General features: G+C 44.5%; 1 pseudogene; it reads right to left on the bottom strand.

The window, feature by feature from the left end:
* Positions 1-1,414: 1,414 nt before the first annotated feature.
* LOC102846630 lies at positions 1,415-5,063 on the bottom strand (annotated as a pseudogene).
* Positions 5,064-5,485: the final 422 nt, after the last annotated feature.

Raw genomic sequence — 5,485 nt, forward strand, 5'->3', positions numbered from 1 at the left:
TTTAAGTGTAAGTGTAGTTTAAAAGATCATTTTCTTCATTATCTAGAAATATAATCCTGAGTGGATTTAGAACATCATAAATTAAACCAGGAAGTGGGAGGGGGGAAGAAAAGAAATGTAAATAAAACAAATCAATTAATCAATAATAAAGAAAGGGCTAATTTAAATAATGTGTGAGCAAACTATATTCATTTATCCCCCCTTTAAGGGTAGTGGGAGTTTCAAAGGGTTCTAACTCCCACAAAAAGTCAAATGTAATAGAAAAAATATAGAGAAAAAAGAAATTGCATATTCCCAAGAAAGGTAATCCAATAAAATGTAGAATTAATTGAACAATGTCATTAATACCATATGCAAGCAAAATATTAAGAGACAAATTTCATTAGGAAAGTTGGCTGTCAAGAAAAGAAACTCTCCAGAGTACTGAAGAGCAATGATGTCAGTCTGGAGACTGAGATGTGCCTGATCCAGGCATAGTCTTCTCAATGGACAGTGACCAAGGATAATAGAAAGATAATTGATACCTTTGAGCTGTGATGCTAGAGAAGAGTATTGAATATACCATGGACTGCCAGGAAAAAACAGTTTCACTCTAAAGAGGGTAAAGCCAGGCTGGCTGCTCGTTGGAGACAAGGATTGTGAGGCTTCATCTGACATAGTTTGGGCATGTTGTAAGGAGGGACCTGTCCTTGGAAAGGAACATCATGATTGAAAGTGTGGAGAGGGAGACCACCTATGAGATAGATCGATACAATCCATGGGATGATGTGGGTAGGTGTGTAAGAGACAGTAATGTTGGCATGAGATAGAACAAGTTTCAGGGTTGCTGTACACAGTGTTGCTATGAGTTGCATGCATAGCTGGCACACAACAACAACACAACAAATAAGCAAAATATTTTGTGTTCAAGGTTTTCCCAATGCAATTTATCTTTTGATTTCCTGACTGCTGGTGCTAGGAGTGTTGATTGTGGAGCTGTTGTTGTTGCTGATTGCCATCAAGTCGACTACAACTCAAAGCAATCCTATGAACAAAAAAAGATCTGAAACCTTTGCTGAGAAAGCAGTAATTGTTAACAACCTCAATCTCTTCTCCATCTATCATGGTGCTGCAAATTGGCCCAGTGGTGAGAATCTCTGTCTTCTTGATGTTGAGCTTCACTCAAAATTGAAGACTACAGTCCTTGACCACCTTCTTTTTTTTTTACCATTTAACTTGTTCTAATGTTTTTTGTGTGTGTGGTTTGTTTTGTTTGTTTGTTGTTTTTTTTTCATGAATGGTGAAAAATACTGAAGTACAGACAAGGGATAATAATAATGTTGTGGCCAACATTATAAATATGGCATTACAAATTTAAAACATTTTGTGGTTTCAAAAATAAATCTGGTAGTCAATGCAGCTCTGCAGGTCTTGTCTAATAGGAACAATCTGTGCGCTCCTGGCTGTGCTCGCCTTTATCCATCTTCCCGGGTCCTCCGTGTCCACCTCTTCGTCCCCCAATCTGTTCCATCCAGGGGACCTTCCCAGGACCCCCACCAAAACCACCTTGGTCCATGCCCTGGCCACCACGGAAGCCACCTCTGTCTCCACCACGACCACCTCTGAACATTCCACCTGGACCACCAAGGTCCATGAGGCTACCTCTGTCGCCATGCATGCCACCAGGGCCACCTCTGCCGCGGTAACCACCTGGAGGTGGGAAGGGTGGTGGGAGGAAACCTTCAGCTTCGGAGTCTTACACAGGTTGCACTCTGTTCTCCAGGCGAAGTTCTGGTTTCCACAACCCGAATTGGGGCACTGCCAATCTCCGGCTCGGTGTTGGATGCTTCCTCCTCCAGATGGGTTCCCTCTGGAACCCCTGGGTCCTCGTGGGGGGGAGCCTCCTCTGACTTCTCCACGGTCTTTCTGGGCCCCCTGGACTTCCACGGAGTGGCTGTGGCATGCCCCTGCCCTCACGGGGTGGCATTCCACCACGCATGCTGTTCATGGGCTGCTTCTTGTGCCAAGAGACACTTTAGCTTGCTCCCTTGGAAATCCTTCCCATCCAACCACTCCACAGCAGCCTTGGCAGTTGGGGGGGGGGTCTTCATAGGACACTGTAGCATTGCCTTTGGGCTTCCCTGTTTCCTTTTCCAGGAAGATATGGATCATGGGCTGCCCACTTCTCTTGTTCATCTTAACAACTCTGCACTGCTTAAAGAAGTCTGTCAGATCATCTAAAGTCACATTGTCATTTAATCTTTGCATATAAATTGCACTGTTGTCAGAGTCTTCATCTGGGGCCAGAGGTGGGCCTAAATCAAGATCTGGTCCTTCGTCCTTGGTTCTGCCAGGCTTATTGAAGCCACCTCGCTCTCTAGGGCCCATTCCACCACGTCGTCCTCCCCGCCCACCTCTTCTCATGCCACCACGATCAAATCCCCCTCTTCCCCTGCCGCGGTTATCAGGGCCACTCATGCTCCGGTTCTCTCCTGGTCCGGAAAATCCTCCAGACTCCTGCCCACTCTGCTGCCCGTAGCTGCTGCTCTGTTGACTATATTGACTTGGAGCCTGGCTGTAAGATCCAGTTGTGGTTTTTTGGTGGTTGTTGTTTTTTTTTTTTTTTTTTTTTTGGGGGGGGCGGGGTAACTAGTGGGTGGCTACTGTCCATAGCTGCTTGGCTGCCCATAGCTACTCTGCTGTCCATAGCTGCTCAACTGTCCGTAGGTTCTACTGAGAGTAACTGCTTTAATCATAGCCAGTTGGTTGTGAAGAGGAATACCTGGTAGGTGGGTAGGACGGAGGTGAGCTGACTGGCTGCATGGGGTAGCTCCCAGGTATCTGGCGATAACTGTAGTTACTCTGTCCATACCCCATGCTGGGCTGGTTGTAACCTCCTGTTCTAGACTGAGGCTGGCTTGTTTCAGCGGGCTTGCTACCATCTTGTGGTCTTGCAGGTGCAGTGGCCGCTGGCTGCTGCCTATTATGTTGAATAGGCAGGCTGAGTACCATAAGCAGACTGAGCTGCACAGGAGACCTGGGTGGTGGTCACTGTAGCAGTGGTGGTATCATAAGCACCAGTGCCGTGCCCCTGGACAGGCTGGCTGTTGGCCTAGGAGGCAGCTGGAGTACTATAACCAGGAGGAGGCTATCCATAAGAAGTTGCATAGGCAGTCTGCCCATAGGTTGCAGTGGTCTGAGCCTGAGTAGAGCTGACATCAGTGGGTTGTCCACAGGTTCTGTAACTTTGCTGCCCATATGCCTGGGTGGTCTGTGCATATCCTTGAGTGGGCTGGGCGCAGCTTGGCTGTAAGTTCTGTAATCTGTAGACCCCATTTTCTTGCCTTCCTCCTCGTTCTCTCAATGTCCGTCTCCCTCTCACTTTTCCTCTAGGCCCCAGTCTTTGACCTTCTCAAGCAAGCACTTCCGATCCTCTTCAGTTTCAGTAAGCAAGGTTGTGTTTCTGAATAATGCAAGTTGCTGATGAGTTTTCCTCCAGTCTTGATGCCACATTCCTCCTCATAAAGCTCAGCTTCCCAGATGATCTGTTCTGCATATACATTGAAAAAATGCATCCCTGATGCACTCCTTTCCTGATTTTGAACCATGCAGTGTTTCCTTGCTCCGTTCTGAGGCTTGCCTCTGAGTTGTGGTGCTGGAGAAGAACTTTGTACTATCTTGCAGAGAGTGAAACAAAGTTTCTCCTTGTAGGCTAGAATTTTGAATCTCTGTCTCATATACTTTGGCCAGGAGAGACTTATCCTTGGACAATGACATCATTCTTGGAAGGGTGGAGGGGCAGCACAGTAGAGGAACACCCTAGATGAGTTGTATTGACACAGTAACTGGAGCAATGGCATCAAAGTCAGTGAGACTAGCTCAAGACAATGCAAACTTCAGAACAGTTGTGCATAGGATCACTATGAATCTCAGCAAAGGACAACAGCAACAAGAAGCAGAATGTTACTGAAGATCATCCAAAAATGGCTGAAACAGAGCATTGACAAGAAGCAAGTTCAATCTGGGTTTAGTAGAAGCTGTGACACCAGGGATATAATGATATTAGATGCATATTGGCTAGAAGTAGAGCATATCGGAAGAATGTCTACCTGTGTTTTATTACCTATGCATAGGTATTTGATTGTGTGGATAACAACAAACTATGGCTAACATTGAGAAAAATGAAAATAACTGCATAGTTAATTGTGCTCATATGAAATCTATACCTAGGCTAAGAAGCTGTGGAAAGAATCAAACAATATCATGAATATCATATGCAAGCAAATTATTGCTTAAAATAATTAAAAAAAATAGCTGGAACACTCTTTTAACAGAGAACTGCTAGAAGCTGAGAACAATAAACTATGGTTAATGTTGAGAAGAATGGGAATTCTGGAACACTAAGTTGTGCTCATGTCAAAGCTATAACTAGACCAAAAAGCTGCTGTCTAAAAAGAACAAGGAAACTCTCCATGGTTCAAAATCAGAAAGGTTGTGTTCTTTTCTTCATACCTATTCAGTCTGTATGCTGAATAAATAATTCTTGAAACCAAGCTCAACAAATAAGAATATGTCATCAAGATCAGAAGAAGACTCATCAACAACCTGAGTTAAGGTGTTGACACAACATTGCTTGCAGAATATGAGGACCTGAAACACTTGCAGAAGCAGATCAACATAAAGAAAACATCATGATAGATGGAGAAAGAATTGCAACTATGACTGATTTGATATGGCTTGGATCCACAATCGACACCTTTGGTACTACTAGCAGTCAGGAGATAAGGAGATGTACTGCTTTGGGCAAGGTCACTGTTAGGAACTTCTCTAACTAAAGAAAAATCATGTCCGGACCAAGTTGTGCCAGATTCAGGCCATGGCCTTTACAATCAATTGTTATGTGTTTAAGAGCTGGACAATGAATCAAGATGAGAGAAGAAGAATTTGAGTTGTGGTGCTGGATAAAAAGTGCTGAATATCCATACACTGTAAAAAGAACAAGCACCTATGTACTGGAAAAGCTGCAACTAGAGATATCCTTGTTGGCAATGATGGTAAAGGTGTTTCTCTCATACTTTGGACATGTTTCTAGAAAAGATTATTCCTTGAAAAGGGATATCATGCCTGGAAAGATCAAGTCCGTGAAAGAGAGAAAGATCCTCAACCAGATGAATTGCAGACTACAGGAATTAACTCAAATGTATCAGAGATACAGAGGATGACAAAGAATAGGACAGGATTCAGGTCTGATGTTCATAGGTTTGCCATGAGTTATACTTGAATTAACAATATCTAATAAGGACGTATTTCAGGAACGTCAAAGGAGTCGTCTTCCAGGTCAGACACAGCGAAACCCGGCCAGAGAGGGAGGGGAAGGCGTCAGTGGGCAAGGTCACCTCGGATAACAGCAAAGGAGTCATCTTCCAGGTCAGACACAGTGAAACCCGGCCAGAGAGGGAGGGGAAGGTGTCAGTGGGCAAGGTCACCTCGGATAACAGCAAAGGAG

The sequence above is a fragment of the Elephantulus edwardii genome, unplaced genomic scaffold, assembly GCF_000299155.1.
Source record: "Elephantulus edwardii isolate Elephantulus edwardi_28Jun2011 unplaced genomic scaffold, EleEdw1.0 scaffold00301, whole genome shotgun sequence".
Classification (NCBI taxonomy): domain Eukaryota; kingdom Metazoa; phylum Chordata; class Mammalia; order Macroscelidea; family Macroscelididae; genus Elephantulus; species Elephantulus edwardii.